Raw genomic sequence first — 19,937 nt, forward strand, 5'->3', positions numbered from 1 at the left:
TAATTATTAGTATTCCACACATACCTGCATTTATTTATATTTTTTAAAGTAGCATTTTTACAAGACAAATTAGTAACATACTTTTACAAAAGAAAGAGAATCATCTGTAATCTTACCCCTTAAAGGAAACCTTCCTTCACATATTTTATGGTGAATATACTACAGTAAATTTTTCACTTAGACAATTCATTTTCAAAGGATTGGACTATCACTATAAATAATGTTTGTAACTGGCTTTAGCATGGCAGTTATTCCATGGCATTTAATATTCTATCGTGACAGTATTTTTAGATTACATTATTTAGCATTATATTTTTCAAAATGAATTTAGCTCTGTTTAAAGCCTTAGCCTGCAATTCATAGTTTCTACTCTTTTATTGTAGTCTAATTTTTTAGATGATCCTTTTGGATTTTTTTCTTCTTTTTTCTCTTTAAAAACTTTTTAATGTTTATTTATTTTCAAGAGACAGAGAAGAAGCAGGCGAGGGGCAGAGAGAGAGAGAGGGAGACACAGAATCTGAAGCAGGCTCCAGGCTCCAAGCTGTCAGCACAGAGCCAACGAGAGGCCCAGCCCACAACTGTGAGACCATGACCTGAGCCAAAGTCAGACACATAACTGACTTAGCCCCCAGTGACCCCTTTTTTTCTCCTTTTTAATGTAAGAGTTATTAAAAATAATATTTTCTGCTTACTTTTAAGTTTATAAGGTTTTTTTTTTTTTTTTTTTACTACTTGAAGTTAATTTGTAACTTTTGTTGCATTATGCTCAGGTAATTTGATCCTTAATTTTGAATTTTTTGAATTTTGAAGATTGAATATTTTGAGATTTTAATTTTTATATTTAACTTTCACTTAGAATATTATCTTGTTTGGGTGTGCCTAGGTGGCTCAGTTGGTTAGCATCTGACTTTTGATTTCAGTTGAGGTCACGATCTGCCAGTCAGGAGATCGAGCCCCACATCAGGGCCCACATGGAGCACTGAGTCTTCTTGGTGTTTTCTCTCTCCCTCTCTCTCTGCCTTTCCCCTGTTCATTCTCTCTCTTTCTCTCTCTCTCTCTAGCTCTCTCTCTCTCCCTCCCTTTCAAAAGTAAATAAATAAACATTTAAAAAAATTTTTTTAAATATTTTTTTAAATTTATTTCTAGGAGAGAGAGAGAGACAGCATGAGCAGGAGAGGGTCAGAGAGAGAGGGAGACACAGACTCTGAAATAGGCTCCAGGCTCTGAGCTGGCAGTCAGCACGGAGCCCGATGCGGGGCTCGAACCCACAAACCCCGAGATCATGAACTAAGCGAAAGTCGGACGCTTAACCGACTAAGCCACCCAGGCGCCCCAAAAATAAACATTTTTAAAAGGGAATATGATCATGCTCTATAAATATTCTATGAGCATATAAGAAAAGTGCATCCTTTGTATTGTAAATACTTCAATACATAGTTCTGAAATAAAGCCTCATAATTACATTACCCTATTCCATGTTTATCTTATTTATGATTCTACAAGTTGGATATGTCAGGGACTTAGAAACACATATTATAGTTTTGTTTCCCCAAAAGTGGGAAATTAACTTAAATGAAAGGCAATATAAGAATTATTCTTTGATTTATGAATCAGAGAATATAAAAGTGTATGTTTACTTAAGCTAACTAGGAGAAGGGGATTGGGGGCTTGCCACAGAAGAAACAACAAGAAAGAATTCTTCTTTTGCTTACAGACCCCATGAATGAGTTTAGGTAGTTTATGAGACTTCTTTTTACATCTATAAGCAAAGTGTTCTGGGCACTTTTTTTTTTTTTCCTTGAGAAAAGATTCCATTGAACTTTTCCCCTGAGAAAAGACTCCATATCTTTTATTACATTTTCCATTGTGTCTGTGTTAGAAGAGGTCAGGACTGGGGCTCCTGGGTGGCTCAGTTTGTTGAACTTCTGACTTTTTGGCTCAGGTCATCTCATTGGTTTGTGGGTTTGAGCCCGCGGTTGGGCTCTGACAGTTCAGAGCCTGGAGCCTAATCCTGCTTCAAATTCTGTGTCTCCCTCTTTCTCTGCCCCTCCCTTGCTCGTGCTTGCTCTTTCTCTGTCTCTCAAAAATAAATAAAATTTTAAAAAATAATAAAAAGAAAAGGTCAGTATTAATGGGAAAATATAAAAGTTTATTTTGTGTGTGTGATAAAAACTTACAAGAAAAGAGATAATATGCAGGATGCTATGATGGGAAAACTATTTTATTAAATAATAGGAGTAGACCTGCAAGCAAATAAAAAAAATTAAATTCATATATGTTGAATTGAAAAAGGCAAAAATATGAAAGGTAGTCTGAAAAAGAAGAAATATAAAGTGCCAATTAGGAAAAAATGCCAAATTCACATATAAATGAAAACATGGAAATTACAGTAAAAAATTACCTTTTTTCCCCTTGTCAGATTAACAAATATTTTAAAGAATATTAACTCTAGTGTTGATGGGGAAGGGGTAAACTTTTCTAGAAGCGAATTTAGAAATATGCATTAAATTAAGGCAAGCACATCATATAATCTAAAAAAAATACATACCTGAGAAATTGGCCGAAAGAAATAGACTTTTATTTATATTTTCCCTGTATGCAGAAAAAAATTCTACAGAGGGAAACAAATTCTATATGAAGTTATTCCTTAAATGCTATGTGTCCATTCAAAATAAATGATATATTTTTGAACAATAGTAAGCGTTCCTCATCATGATAGTAATGTGTGATAGTAGCAATAATATGCAAATGGATATAAAAATGATGCAAGCTATCTGTTTGAGTTTCAAGGTTTAAATTTTTTATGATTTTTCTAAAAATGTGTCCCACAAATTAAGCTAAATTGATTCTTATGAATGAACTGAGTAGTAAAACCAACACCACCTGTCCTCCTTTCTAGGTGCAAGTTAGAGTTGCTTCCTCCACAACACACAGTTGGTGGTATTAGAGAAAAAACAACTTTCCCTTCTATTACGTATTTAGAACAAAATGTTTTCCCATCAAAGGACATCTTCTTTCTTGGTCTCAAATCTTTCTTGATGTCCATATGTCTGCCTTTCACACAATCAGTTGCTTGCAGTATACTGAACCTTCCGTTTCCCCAACTTCACACTTCACAAAATGGAATGTAGACATTTGGCTGTCAGCTGGATGAACAAAGATTTATGTTAACATGCTGTGGTGCCGGCCTCACAGTCAACAGCTATGTGTTGAAAGCCTTAACGATGTTCCTATTACAAAGGCAGGTGTTGATGATTTGAAAATTACATACTATTGTGCCTTTATTATTTTATAAGGAGTGCAATTTGAAAGAATTGGTGTTGGTTACACATTGCATAGTTGAATCAAAGGTGATTGTTGCGACATCTGCAGAAAACAACTAATTTTGACCCTTAATCCTAAATATACTGGATTTAAATAGCCCAATGTGGGTCGATTATAAAGCAAAATGAAGAAAACTAAAGGAAAATCAGGAGTTTATAATTTTATCTCAATAATTTGGTACTACTAGAATTCCTGTAACATTTATTTGAGTATTTTGATAATACTCTTTTTTATTTTGAGTATCTTATAATTTTGATTTAATTTTGATATTTGTTAGTCTAAACAAAACTAGCTACCATATTGATTCTGTTGCAATCTTCCTGCCATTGTTGTAGCTAATCCTATTGGCACTGTCGGACATAACCCTAAATAAGGGTAAGTCAGCAAAAGAAGAAATAGGACTGACAATTTATCAAAAGTCCTACCAACCTATACAAATAGCTGAAGTCCCAGGCAAATATCTCAAAATTTATTCAGAGTCTTTTTCTTTTCTGTTTTTCAGATGCTACCTCTTTGCTTTGCCCTCTGTTCTTCCGTCTCTCTCTCCCTTCCTCTGTGAACCTATCCCTCCATGCATGTTAATTTTTAAAGTAATTTTCTTCTGAATATTTTTTCTCTGAAATTTAAAACACATACACACAAACACTTTAAATGTGAATCCCACGGTTGTTTTTGTTTTGTTTTGTTTTCTGGATCACTGACCCCGAAATAACAAAAAGTCATGTTTGCGTTGCAGTGTAATACCAATGAGTGATGATAATGAAACAAGGACAAAGCAGACAAATCCACCTGGCTCACATTCTAGGTGAACAGAAGTGACAGTGAACACTTTCTAAATTGCCAGGATTAATTGAATAGATGGTTACATGTAAGAATGACGTACAAGCAGTCTTGGCTCGGCTGTTGCAATGTTTAGAATTCCACCTGCCGAAGAAAGTGGGGAAAATGCACAATACAAGAAAATCTCTTTTTCATTTCTTTATTAGTGTCACATACACTGAGGCCAATAAAGCTGTCAGGCAGATGTTTCGGCTTAAATACCCCTGGCAGTAACTTTATTGAAAATCAACACAAATCATGATCAACTATCAGTTCTTACTCCCCAAAGAAACAATTAAGTCGAAGTGACAGCTCAGAAGGCCTCATGAGGCAAAAACCAAAGCTCAGGGTCTGTGAGTGGAAGGTGTTCTGTGTCACAGTTGTCAAACTACAGTCGGGTCATTGGTCCTTTCTTTATTTGATTTTACTTGTACATCAGGCCCACTCATTTCTAGAAAGAAAATAAAAGGGCTAATAGAGCTATCAGGTGAGCACTGTGCATAAAATCAATCCTATTAGCCTGAAGGAAAAGCAAAGCTCTTGTGTCTGAGTGACATTAATTTGTGTCTCTGTCTCTGATTTTACAAGCTCCGGTCTTATAACAATAGTCATATTTATCCTAAAACTACCTCCTTATGGATTATTTCATAAATATTTGTTTCAAATACTTAGAAGAGTGATTAATATTTATTACATAATGTTTATTCATTGCTTTCATAATATAACATTTAGCCATTTTCAAATTGCTTTTACACTCATCATCCACCTTGATTCTTCCAACAATAAAAAACATTGGGGAGGAAAGATACACTTACATGTATGTAACAGTCTCTAAATCTGAGTCTCAAAGTCTTAATGCCTTGATAATGAGAATGGACTGCATGCATGTATGAATGTTTGTGCGTGTATGTGTCCAACACCCAGAAGAAAGTAGCCTGATACAGGAATAGAGTCCATATTTCTGATTCTAATACTCAATATGTGGTCCATTCTAGGCTTTTTCTGGCTTAATCACTGCCTCTATCTATTTAACTTTTTAAATTTAGGAATAACAAATCTTCAAATCATAATTAGTTTAATAACAAGGGAGTGGGCTTGGCTGTCTCCAAAAGATGATATATTTCAGTTATAATTAGATATACCTGAAATTCACCTGGTATTTAATTAATTCACTTATTCTTTCCTTAATTTCTTTCATCGACCATATAGGTACCCACGACTTCGTCTTCAGCAATATTGAGGTGGGTAGGAACCCAGACACTCTTTCTGTTTTCACATCTCGGCACCGACAATTACCATTGGGTAAATTAAACAAGTGACTGACTTCTTAAATTCTCCTTGCTGTCAGCAGAGAGCCTGATGCGGGGAGCGAACTCATGAACCATGAGATCTGACCTCAGCAGAATTCAGATGATTAAGTGACTGAGCCACCCATGTACCCCTGTTATATAAGCTTTTTAATATGTGGAATGGGTGTAAGAGACCCTAGCACACTGAATAGTTAGGAATATTAAAGGACATACAAATATATTATTCCTACTGAGCACCTGCTTTATCCCTGACACAGGGTCCAGCCATGCTTTTATGGAATCTTCTACATTTAGGAAGAATGCAACAATTGAAAAAAGAATAAATATAGTCACATCTCATTGTTCATGATAGTTGTGTTTTCTAAATTCACCATGAACTCTGAGATAGCACACACTAAACCACTGCTCCTCGGGGAAACATGGGGTGGGTTCCTATGAGCCTCTGTCACAACAGTTTCTGCCAGCCGATCAATACATAACCTTGTTTTATGTGTGTTTCTGGTTAAAGACACCTCATTTAATATATGCTGTTGATACACTGACATTGAATTCACCGCCAGCAGCACTATAACTCATTCCTGAACAAAACTCATCTAACACACACATTTTCTCTGTAAGGAGCATCATACCTTTCTTGCACTTAGAAAACTAGACAGTACTTCAGCAGTACACTTGGGGCCATTTTAAACAGAAAAATCACCAACAAAAGGCACACAAAAAATGTGAAAAACATGACACAAAATAGACTGTAGAAAAGACACTTGTTTGTAGTATGATAGCTGAAAACAAGAAGGCAGAGTTCAGCCTCAGATGAGAACATGCCCCCTCATTGGCAAATTTTTCACAGCTGTGCACATGCTGTGAACACCCCTGAAAACAGTGCAAGTATTAGGTTTGAGGTTACAAATGAATTTTAGTGGATAGGGCAAATTTGTGAATAAGGAAGAAAGACTTTGTGTGTGCGTGTGTGAGTGTGAGTGTGTGTGTGTGTGTGTGGGGGGGTGTGGGTATGTTTAAGACATACCAGGTGGCAAAAAGTATTATGGAGAAAAATAGGGTGTAGGGGTTAGAGAATACTGTTGCTGATGGAGGTGAGTGTGGGTTGTGTGTCTAGATAGTCTGCAAAGACCTCTATGCTGAGCTGGCATTTGAACAAAGATCTTAAAGTCAGGGAAGATGCCAGATGGATATGTATGAGAAATGTCTTCCAGGCAAAGAACAGTGAAGTGCAAATGACTTAAGGCAGTATCATAATTGATTAAAAGATCAGCAAGAAGGCCTGGGAGCTGAAGTGAGAGAGACAGTCTATCGGGGGAGGTGGGGTCCAAGAGATTGCAAGGGGACAGGTTATATGAGGCATGAGAGAGGGCTATGGGAAGTAGGAGGTATTTAAGAAGAGGAGTAACATAATCTTACATACGTAAAGTGGATCATTCTGGGGCACCTGGGTGGCTTAGTCAGTCAAGCATCTGACTCTTGATTTTGACTCAGGTTGTGAACTTGCAGTTCATGAGTTCAAGCCCTGCATCAGGCTCTGCGTTGATAGTGCAGAGACTGCTTGGGATTCTCTCTCTCCCCCTCTGTCTCTGCCCCTGCCCCACTCATGTTCTCAGTCTCTCTCAAAATAAATAAACAAATAAGCTTTATAGTGGATCATTCTGGCTTTTGTGGGGAGTAGATGGGAGGGAATCAAGGATCCATTTAGGAAATTATTACAATTCCAGGGCTTATTACACTAGTTTGGCTGAGAGATGATGGTACTTTGAACTGGACTGGTCGGGAATGACCAGTTATTGGATATATTTGGAAAATACAATTGATAAGGTTTGCTGATTGCACATATGGCATCAGAAAAGAGGAGTTTATGGTAACTCCACTATGACTCTGAGTAAATGGAAGAATGTAGTTGCTTTCAACCAGAGAGAGAAACTGTGTGAAGGTGGCTCATGAGGTAGGGGCAATCAGGAACCTGGTTTTATACAGCCAAGTTCAGATGGAGATTTAAAATGCAAGTGGGAATGTCAGTCAAGTCCATAACTATTGTGTGAATTTGAAGTTTGGATAACAGTCTAGACTAGAGATGTGTATCTGGAGTCCAGAACACATAGAGAGTATTTAAAGCCAAGAGACTGGAAGGGACCAGTGAGCAAGGAGATTACAGGAAAGAGGTGCTAAGACTGAATCCTGCTCATTAAATTACCAGGTCATTGTGGTCTTAATAAGTTTTATGTCCACTTTCTTGATACTAATTGAGTCCCACAGAATTTCTCATGATCTCTGAAACAGTTGATATGATCCTGTTTGAACATTGTGTATATAATCTAAATAGAAGGGAAAAGTATATTTTGAAAATATTGTGTTTTCTGTTAACAGTAGCAGAATCAATTTTTTGTTCTACACTTGCAAAAGCAAAATCTTAAGGTGAACATGTCGTAAAATACCAGATGAATTGCTGATTCTGACCAGGAGTCACCCTGTGATGCTGAGGCACATTTTTATGGACTGTCAGCAACCAAAGGTTGTGATTATGCCGTAAATGTTTTTACCTTACCTGATGCAACAGTCTTTGGATCTACATGATTCTTGTTCAACTCACCTTTCTGCTTCTTAGAGCTTTATTGAGGAGTGAACCAAATGCCTTTGTGTGTTATTTTGAAAGTACATTATCACGCCTTCCTTTTCAAAACTATTTCATGCTTTCAAACACTTGCTTTGTGTCATTTGGTCTGTGTTTTATGTAATTTTCAATATATTTGGCATCAACTTCGTGTGCCTTCCAAAATTCTTACGTCCATCCATCTGCTTGTCCATATGCCAAAAACCAAGATAAATGGCTCTTAATCCTTAGTTCTTAAGGGAATAATTTGACTACTTGGAATGAAATATTCTACCTTGCTATATGATATGTGATCATGAATGGCACATACAACTTGCTTACCTAGTGTTATATATTTTAAAATGTGTTTTTCTATGCCTAAACATATGTCTGTGTTTTTCATAGGAGTTCTATGTTGTTTCTAAGGAAGCATGCCTAATAGAGCTCGTATAAATTGATTCTGAGTGATTCACTTCTTACCTGACCCACCCCAGCCTCTCCAACAGTGTGCAATCTTACATTTCCAGGAATATAAGTTTATTTTGATTCGCTGTACTTTTATAAATAAGAAAGCTTTACTCAATTATGGTATTAAACTAATCATCGCTCTGAAATGGAGATAATTATATCAGCCGTATCCACCCTTACGAGCTGTGTGAAAATGTCAGAAAGCATATAAAGTGCTATAGAAAAAGAAAAAGTCCTTGAATGTGTATAAATTATAATGCTGAATATATTTATAGCAATATAAGCATTCGTATGTATGTTTTAAATATGTGTGATATACATGCATAAAAAAATTTAATCATCTTCCTTTTCCAGAGTGAGATTCATATCTTTAGTTTGCTGTAATTCATCATCTCACTTTCTTAAAATCTTTTTATATATTCATCAAAATTAGGGTCTTTATTCTGGAATCAGATGGAAATGAAATAAAGTCTCTGGCTTTCTCATTTGCATAATTGCAAAATTTTGATTTATGTGTTAACCTGGCACTAATTCCCATCTATTTCTTGGCAGTGTCTTTACTGTTAGCAGCAAGCTTATTTTTTCAGTACATTAGCTCTCTATTACTAAAATTCAGTTTGAATTCTTTGTAGGCTTTTTTTCCTGCCCCCTGACACATTCTCTCTCTCTCCATCAAACAGGCTTCTGTTTGAGTAGTTTATTAGTGGCCTCCTGTGAAATAAAGATGCTTCTGTGCAGGCTGTGGTTTCACTGCTGCCCCTGCTTTCAGAGGCGAAGCCTTGCTGTTTCCTCTGCCCAGGCGGATTCTGCACATTCCACAGACCACCACTGCAGCCTGACTGTTCCTCAAACGTAAATGCTTAGGTGAGAGGCAAGCTAACCTCGTTTCCTCTTATTTTCTCCTTACTCCTTTCTCTGTCCTTCCTGTTAAGATAGCAGCTGAAATTGGACCCGAAAGGACTGTTTCTATGTTCCAGAAGCACCGTAACATCTGTACCCACAAGGCACGATCCGACCCTTCCCAGTGAAGGGTCTGTTTTACTTTTCAATTTCAGCACAAATGTGGCAAAATGAGGCAACTTACTTGGTACTTCTTAAAGTATTACAAATCAGGGTGGGCCCATTTAACAGATATTTCAGTTGTATCCTCAGTGACAGAGAGCAGGGCTCTTAGGCTGTCTCTGTGAGAGAAGGGCGAGGTTCAGTTTGGATCTTAGGAGTGAGGCCTGTGGGGGGTACCCATCACATCATGGGAGGATGCACACGCAGAGATGCATGGGAACAGAGGACCAGGAGGAGAGCAGGGAGAGAGCTAGGGAGTGTGTAAAGACTTCCAGACTCCTCCAGTCAAAATTTATGTCCCCACATCTGGGTAAAGAGTGGGGATGATATTCCCAGAGCTCTCTGCGGGAGCCCTGTTCCTGGCACTCACCACACGACCTGACAGTTGCCCTTTGATGTGTCTGTCTTCCTGAACAGGTTTTCTATATTTGAGGAAGAAATACAGATTGCTCCAAAAACATTTTAAGCATGCCTCGATTTTATAGCATATTGTATCAGAATGAATGGTTTGCCTTACTCTGGGCTTCCTGTGGATAGAGAATATGCATTAAGTATTTTTGCATCCGCAATAAATAATGATTCTTAGTTCATATGCTTCCAAAGAGCATAGCATAGTATTGTACTCATAGTAAGATTTAAATACTTGTCAGATGAGGACACAAATAGAGGAATTGAAGAAGTCAGTGATAGCCAAATATGTAGCTAATTAATGTAGTTTTTATAAAAAATTTTTCCTCGATACTCTCTGATTTTGGGTTTTGTTCTCTGGAGAAGAAGCAGAGAAAGAGTATACAAAATTTTTGAGTTCCTAGAAAGATAATCCATGATGGATATTTATAATATTATAGATATGTTGAAGAAAGAAAAGGAAACTTAATGAAATAAGAGCAAAACACACAAATAAATAAGTAAACAGAAACCATATGACATTGCTTTTTGGTAATCACTTAGCTGACATAGAGTACTATGTGAGAGCCTCAGATTTCAACTCAAAAGTAAACAGTAGTGAGGAAAAAAAGACAAATCAATAAGTAACCTCTGACATTTATTCAAAATATTTTTTCAGAGTTGACACCCATTGATTTTATAGCACACAAAATGTGTTTCTTTTCTAAAGGTCTTGTCATTTTTCCTACTATCCAAAACTTAAGATCACTTTATTACTTTTTTTCCTTAGAAAAATGCGGTTTTCAGAATAAAATGCCAATTTAGATTGTGCCTAAAATCACTGTCACACTATTTATAAACTCTATCTCCGAATAACTAATAACCAAGTTACTGTGCTTGGGCCTAATTTCTTTGACATGTATCATTCTTATAATATGTTCAAAAGCTTCCCTCTGAATGTGGTGCTTAAGAACGCAAGTATACAAGCCTGTGCATATAAACAGCAGTCATGAATGTGTAAATGAGTGCATACACATTCCTGGGCCATCTGAAGTGGAATTATATCCAGGCCCCGAGACTCCTTACAGGGATATGTAGCATGATTAGGTGGTCTTAGTGCAGTCCCTGGTGGATGAGAATCTAGAGCAGCAGGAGCATGGCTTTTGTCTTTCTCGGATGCCCACAAGATGGAGAAATCATGCTGGAACTGTCTGTGGAGAGGGCAGAGTCTTGCTATTATATGTCAGGATGGCCGTTCAAAGCTGAGGATACGTGAATAAAGAGGGAAACTTAATGTGCTGGCTACCAGATCCTGTGAAAAACTCAGGGCTCAGAGATGTCTGGAAGGTACATCTTTCAGCCATACAAACCCCCTCTTTTCTCTTTATCCTCTCCTCCCTCCAAGCCACCAGCAAAAAAACCCAGAACAACAGAAAGTAAAACAGCGATATAAACATGTTACCATGTAAAATGGGATGCTTAATTTTGGTTATGATAATAAATTAATACACAGAAACTGAAAGTTGCTATAGTTTGGAAGCTTTGATCACAGAATCAAATCTTTTACTGGAGACAGATTATTCCAGAAACAGAAGATTGGAAAAGCCGCTTAGTCGTGTTGGTGTCTTCCAGATCTGATTTTGCTGATTATTAACAAGAGAAGCAGTGATGAAGAAGCATGGATATTATAATTTAACTGTTAATATAAAATGCAGAGATGCTTTAGAACCTGAAATGGTTGATGGATTGGATTGTTTTGTTAGAGACTCTAGTACATTCCATCAGCAGCTTTCACTTCCTTGCATTAAGGCATCTCTCCCAGACCATTAACCTCACCTTTGAGGTTATAAAATGCAAAATACTTGGACTTATCTCCCAGATATTTTCATTATTATTTTTTTTTTTCCTGCTCAGTGGTAACCCAGACCAATTTAATTCCAGCCTCTCTGAAGTAATTAATTTGGGGTCTCTTAAAAATCAAAATTCTGCAGAAGCAGGGTTCTTTCACTTCTATCCAATTAAATTCACAAGCCTTTACTGTCCCCGTATGCCCCTTTCTGATAAGCTCTGTTCAGAATTGAAACTCTGTGGAGAGCTGATCTGAATTTAATTCTATTGTTTCTAAAAAAGGTATCCCATAGTTAAGGTCTTGTTGTTTTTCTCTAAAACAAAGATTTCCACCTTACATAAAAAGAGTCATACTTGCTTAGGGCCTGAGTTAGACAAGTTTTATGTTCTGTGAATGGATCATAATCGCTAAGCAAAATAGAGGCACAAAGAAAAAATAGTCTATATTGCATTTGAGAAGCCTGCTGTTTTTATCATTACCTTAGAAAGCAGCTGCCCATATGTATTGTTCTATAATACTAGTACGATCAGAGCAGAGACCAGAACACAATATCCATGAAAACCAGAGAAATTTTGCTAAACACAATAAATCCAAACAGAAATCACAACATCGGAACAGTTGTATTCTAAAAGAAAGTGTTTACTGGGACGACCAGTAGGTAAAATCTTTGGCAGAAACAGATGTGTTTTCCTCTTACAATCATTGGGTTGAACCAGGTTTAAGGGGAACGGGCAAATCTTTGATGCTTCCCTCTATGATAAATTTACAGATAATCTCCCTTGCCCCCCTCTATGGTCACAAGACAGAATAACAACTATTAGAGCAACTTCTTATGAAATAAAGAAGATCTATTCAGATAGTTGCTTTTAAAATGCAAATGTCCTTGAGAGAGGGAATACAAGTTTTTAACAACTGCAATTTCATGAATTCACTTTTCCCCTTTCAGGAAAAAAAGACTAATATTGAGGAAAACATGTTAAATGAGAACTCTCTATAACCAGTTTGCATTTCATGCAGTTTCAGGATGGACAAATTATTTATTTGTTTTTTATTTATTTATTTATTTATTTATTTATTTTTGGTGTTTATTTATTGAAAGAGAGAGAGAGAAAGAATGGGGAAGTTGCAGAGAGAGGGGGAGAGAGAATCTAAAGCAGCTTCCATGCTCAGCACAGAGCCCATTGTCAGGCTCCATGTCACAACCATGAAATCATGACCTGAAGAATTGGATGCCCAATCAACTGAGCCACCCAGGCACCTCTGGATGGGCAAACTTTTAGTTCACATTAGGTAACTGGTTAAAGGATGTAAAGATTTTATTCATTCATTAATCAAATATCTGCTAGACAGCCACTATTTTGCTAGCTACTATTTTAAAAAATAAAAACTATATATTATATAGATACTATATATCAATCCCAAACATCATGCAGATTACATACTAGTGGTAGCAGAAAGACAATTACCAAGCCATATTACATTGTAGGCATTGACAAAGTCTATGATCAAAAATTAAGAATTTGAGCTTCTGAGAATATGATGATTATGCATTTCATTATTTTATTTTTTTCTAACATGCTTCCTCTCATGGTAAAGGTGATTAGAATTGTTTTGGATCTTAAATATTAATGGTTTCATGTAATATCTCTCCTTTTGTCATTTGTTTATCAGGAAAGTATTTTTAAAAGTTGTATTTTCAGATATTAATCTACATAAAAAATACTTGGCTAGATTGCTTAAAAAATCCTGATTCTTATTGCCCAACCCACAGGTTTTAATTTAATAAACCTTGGTAGACAACTATTTTAATAGGCATCTGATGCAGGTGGTACATTAACCATCTTTTGAGAATCAAACACCCCAAAGAATGGGAAATTAACATATCACCATTATATCAGGCTGTACCAATAAGGGTTCTGAAGTACTTATGTGCCTAAGACTATTTCGTACCTGAGAGCTGCCTTGTTGAAAACAAGTGACTTTTTTTAAAAATTTTTAATGTTTAATTTATTTCTGAGAGAGAGAGAGAGTCTGTGAGCAGAGGAGGGTCAGAGAGAGAGGGAGATACAGAATCCGAAGCAGGCTCCAGGCTCGGAGTTAGCTGTCAGCACAGAGCCTGATGCGTGGCTCAAACCCACAAACCGTGAGATCATGATCTGAGCCGAAGTCGGACATTTAACCGACTGAGCCGCCCAGGCGCCCCTACAAATGACTATTGAACCCTTGAAATGTGCATGGCCCAAGTTGAGACATGCTAAAAATGCAAAATATACACTGGAGTTTAAAGACTCAGTAAAAAAAAAAAAAAAAAAGAAGAATGTCATATAGCTCACTAATATTTTTTATACTGATTGCATGCTGAAATTATGATATATTGGGTATATTGGGTTAAACAATACATATTATTAAATTAATTTTGCTTTAAAATTTTTATTGTGGCTATTAAAAATTAAATAAATAAATATATATTTATGACTCACATTATAGTTCTGTTAGACTAATTATAAATTCTTGTTTATTTAAAACTCAAGGGAAATGATTGCACTGTTATCTTAAACTTGTGTCCCATGATCACATTACTGTGGCACATATTGGTCCTTCTGCTATTTTCCTAGTCTCACTCCAGGCATTATCCACACAGAACCTATGTGCTGTCTTTACTTGCTGTGTCTTGTGCCAGCCTGCATCTAGGTTATTTTCTTCCAAACCAGAATCCCTGTCTACTACTATACAATCTGTCAAGCTCAGTTCAAATCCCATTTTCCCTAAGAAACATTCCCATTTACCTGCAGCATTTAGTGTGTAACTCTGAATTCATCAATTCATCGATTCACTCAGAAAATAATTAAAATGGTACAATGGTAATGTTTCCTAACAGTGTATACTGTAGAGCAACCAGTCATGTGCTTTACAGAGGAGATGTGCAGTCACTGGCTACACTATTATTATAAAAGACATCACTAGAGATGGTGCTAAAGTGCAACTATGTTAAATATATACATTTACTTTATTACCATTATTCTGCATGTAAAAGAATGTATTGGACTAGGAGGAAGGTAACAAGGTCTGTGAATGAGAAAAATATAATCTTAGAATCATGTCAGACTGTAAACTATGTAGTGACCTTTCATTCATACAAAATATAGTTGCTGTTCTTGGAGTGTGTTTTCTTGGAGGATAATTACAGTCATAAATATGTACTTAGAAACCATAAACATTTTTGGGGTGCCTGGTGGCTTAGTCGGTTAAGCGACTTTCACTTAGGTCATGATCTCGCGGTTCATGGGTTCGAGCCCCACGTTGGGCTCTGTGCTGACTGCCAGCTCAGAGCTTGGAGCCTATTTCAGAGTCTGTGTCTCCCTCTCTCTCTCACCCTCCCCTGCTCACGCTGTCTCTCTTTCTCCTAGAAATTAAAAAAAAAACAAACAAACATTTTCTAGTATTGTGTTGCAAAATAAGTATCTAAAACTATTATGAATTTAATAATTAGGACCATGTGAAAGAGTTTGATTCATTGTTTAAAGAGAATAGTTATGCTCATGCATACAATTTGAGATTTGCAATGTACAGGTTATTCATGAAAATATGTTAATATAGAAGAAAATGGGTTTGTTATTTATTCACTAAGATAATATAATCAAATAATTAAATCCACCATTAACAATCTAAATAATTATCTTTTCTGATTCCATAGTCATTTCTTCTTTGAGATTTTCATAATCTTTGCCTAGCCTAGAATCTCCTCTGTTAAATCAGCTTGCTCTTGCTTCTCAACCCCAACACACACACACACACACACACACACACACACACACACCTGTGCACACATGCATATGAGCACGCACATGCACGAGTATGAACACTCCTAGAAGCCTCTCTCAAAACAAGAAGTGTTGCCCTCATCTCAAAATCTTAAAAATCATATGTGCAATGATTTCTGCACAGGTAGACAATTTGTGATTTTATTTTTCCTTATGCTGATTGCTAATTAGAGTGGATGCAAGACCTGTTTTGTTTCCATTTAAAAGCTTTTGCTTGTGAGTGTTTCATCATCTGTGAACCCAGCAACAGCATGAATATCAAAGAGAAAGCTGTTGGTAGATCTCCCTGCCACCTGTTTTTGTTTTTTATTTTTTTCCTGGTGAGCTGGTAGTGTATTTCCATATGCTAAAACATTTCCTTGTAAGGTTTCCTTATGTCAAGACAGGCGTTTTATTAACTGATCGAAGGTGGTCAGGAGTGAGGGTAGGCCTGGGTCAGGAAGTGTGAGGAGGAGGCTGGGCTCTAAATAACGCTTGCTACTGTTCTCCACTGAGCTTACTCAAATCTTTACCACAGAAGAATGCTACACTACAATAATTCCTGGGTAAAGGAAGACTTTCCAAATGTCTGGACTAACTCCTTTCCTTTTGCAACAATAATCATTGCTTTGAGAGATTTGGTTTTGTTTTGATAATGACTTCTTTCTGTCAAATATTTTTGCTTTATACTGGGGATGCAATGGTGGATACTCCGGAGCTCCTATCATGTTTTATTTTTTTTTTTTTTTCCCAATACTAGGAGGAAAACGACAAGCAAACTGACCTTTATAATAGGGCATAAGAAGTGCTTTGGTAGAGGTATGCACAGAATATTGTGGGAACAGAGTAGATTTGGCACTTGAATCAGATTTCCCCAAGTGTCAGTTGAGATGTTGGTTAAGTGAGTAGATAACTAAATGAACAAGAGAAAAGATGCTCTTTGATGCTCTCAGTTTGTTCTCAGAGAGAAGTGAATTCAAGATCCCATTGTATTTAAATGTTCAAGGGTTATTACAGAAAGATAAAAACAACCAGTAATTTTACTAAAGGAAGAAAAAACAAATCATCAGTGAAAGAAATAGTTCGGTGAGCCATTTGAGGCAATTGACTGAAAAAATCATTCTATTGGGTGCTCAGTAGAATTCAGTACTCCTAGAGTAAGAGGCCAAAATCAGCCACAGAGTACGGGATGCTGAGTAAAAAGGTTGTAATGTTCTCAAATTCTCAGAATGAATTGGTAAACTGTGAAGAAATTGGTTAGATCCCCAGAGAAAGAATAGTATGCATGCATTTTTAAAAATTGATATTTGTTATTTCAAAATAACCATGAAAGTAGTCCTCATTAGTAAAATGATACTCTTTATGGTGGTTCTACACTTTGTACTATCCTTATTTTTCATTGCATAGAGATAATTAGAAGTGGGGAATGGGATACTTTGACATTTTCAGTCCATATGGCCTCAGAAGTTCTTAATTCCACGATGGTAAGATGGTATGCACATTCAGTGAAAAATCTGAAAAGATATTTAATCAGAACTCAAATGAGCAGAGCCAAGGAAATCCAAATACCAGCGTTCTTGCTGGCAAGTACTGAGTCTGAATAAATTTCACTATATTTGAGAATGTGTACAATAACCAGAAAATAATTTCCATGGTAACAGTGGATACCTCTTGGGGACTTACAATTTATTTTTATGTATTTTCATGTTTTATGAAATAAGTGTATATTTTTAAAGTAAGAGACAAACTAAAAGTGAGACTATACCACCCTGGTGTGTGCATGTGTGTATATATGCAAAAATACATTGACATTTTCAAAAAGAGAAAATTTTGAAACATGCCAAAGGGTTAGTTAGAAATGATTGACTCTGGGTTGAAGAATTTTTTTTCTCTCAATTACATTTTCAAATTCTTTACAATTTAGTCTATATTCCATTTCTGATATTAAATGGGGTACACATTACTTTTAAGAATGTCCGTTGGGCTTGGTAGAAAATAGGGGAGGTGGGCTGGAGTTCCTGGTACCAGAGCAGTTTACTAGGATGTGGTTGCTTTATTGGAAGTTACTGCCCCAACTTGAGGGGGGCAGTCAAAAGAGCCACATTCCTGGGGGCTTTTTTAGTGATGTTCCTTCCTGGTTCTCTTGAGTCAACTCGGGTACAGAGAACCAGTTTCTTTAAGTGCAAAATGGATTCTGTAACCATTGATCAAGCACTTAAAATATTTTTTATCTTTCCAGCTACCCTACATTTGAGATACTGTCTACTTTATTTCAAAAGGAAAATGGTTTCATGATTAATTATCTTGTTATGTGTGAATAATTATTTTGGTCAATGAGCTATATAAATCATCATTTTAAATTTATGTCTTATCATTGTCAGGACTTACTAAAATGACCTCAAGAAATAAACCACCTGGGGAAAACTTTTTTCTTGCCTGGTACAAATGGACATGCAAAAGAGATTTGTCATCCTCATCTTCAGACTAGCAGCTGTAATGGCTTTACTCTTATTATGGCTCAAAGAAGTTAAATAACTTATCCAAAGTCATACAGCTATTGGTACACATTTTTAGTTCAACAGTCACAATGCTTCTCTTACAAAGACCTAAATTTGGTTAATAATATGTATTTTTTAAGAAAGAAAATAAAATTTGTTTCTGATCTAAGAAACAGCCTTAGTTAGCTTGATTATGGGGTGGGGGAGTATCAGAGAGTTAGCATATTAAATACATAGAAAAAGCATGTATGTTGTTTAGCAGCTATGCAGATATTTAGGTATTCCATCATTTCCCCTTATGTTTTCTTGCATTCTTCGTGTATCCATGGAGAATGCAGATGTGGAATTCTTTCAATTAGTTCACTCAGTTGGAAAGAGAAATGTAATTTGAAGATTATCATTTTTCATCATGATTGTAGAATAGATTGGGACTTGATGAGATGGTCATTGTAATAAGAAGAATTATGTATCTAAGCATAATACAAGACAGAAACCCTTTGCTAAAAGGCAAGATTAGCTCATGAGCATTTGAGATTCCATAAACACAAATGATTATTCAAGAGCCACACAGTGTGGTGGTAAGCTCTTTCTTTCTTTCTTTTTTTTTTTTCCACGCAGACAAATGCATACATTAAGAGTATAAAGCTATTTAAGGGATGCCTGGGTGGCTCAGTCAGTTGAGCATCTGACCGGCACAGGTCACACTCTCATAGTCCGTGGGTTCGAGCCCTGTATCAGGCTCTGTGCTGACAGTTCAGAACCTGGACCCTATTTTGGATTCTGTGATTCACTCTCTCTTTGCCCCTCCCCCACTCACGCTGTGTTTCTCTCTGTCTCAATAATAAGAAACATTAAAAATAAAAAAAGGTATAAAGCTTTTTAAGTGTGTTATAGAAAAAGAATTCACATCTCCCTTGTTTTTTTGAAATATATTTTACTGAATTTGATTTCACTGAAGTCTCAGCTAGATCTAGCACTAAATATATTTAATAATAGATATTTTTATAAATGGCATGGATGCCTTAATATGATGTTTTGCAAGGGCCCAATATTTTACGGAATTACTCTATAAGGGGAACTATGCAAGGGCTATAATCAAAGGCTCCATTTTTGTTTTTTAATATCTGAATTTGTAATTCATCGAGAAGGGCTTTTAAAATGTGTTTCATGAGAGGACCTCACTCTTAATAACTATATATGTATATCTACTTATTTAAAACATAGAAAGCAATCCTAACTTGAACATACTGTGTTTTTGGTACCTATGAAATAAACGCCTTAATTTTGTTATCCAAAGGATCCAGTATACTTCACTTTTATTTATTCTCTTGAAGCGATCCATAGCTTAATATTAATGTAACAAAAGTTAAGTCAAAACCCAGCTTTTTGGTTGCTTTTTTAAAGAGATAAACAATAGTTCCTTCAGGCATTTTGTGGAATGGAGAGTTTATCATGCTAGTTATTTATTGCTATTTTAGATAAGAATAGAGGTGAACTTTGTGAACAAATATAAGTAACAGGTTGTGATGTAATCCAGATATTTTAAAATAAGAATTTCCATATAGTTTGCATTATAAACTTAAAAATACATATAGAGGATGTAATACCAGAATAGAAAAAGAACCAAAGGGCATGGTGTCATGAGCCTATGAATACAATATGGCAAATGTATTGGTCAGATCAATATGCATTTAAGATAGCAATCAGAGGTCATAGATTTAAACTTCCCTCATTTTTGAATTTCCACTGAAAAGATAAAATACTGCATTAAAAGCAAAATTCCCATCAACATTGAAATGTAGGAAGCCACTCAAATGTGTAAAA

The sequence above is a fragment of the Hyaena hyaena genome, unplaced genomic scaffold (assembly GCF_003009895.1).
Source record: "Hyaena hyaena isolate Hyena2069 unplaced genomic scaffold, ASM300989v1 scaffold_1389, whole genome shotgun sequence".
In the NCBI taxonomy this organism is placed as follows: Eukaryota; Metazoa; Chordata; class Mammalia; order Carnivora; family Hyaenidae; genus Hyaena; species Hyaena hyaena.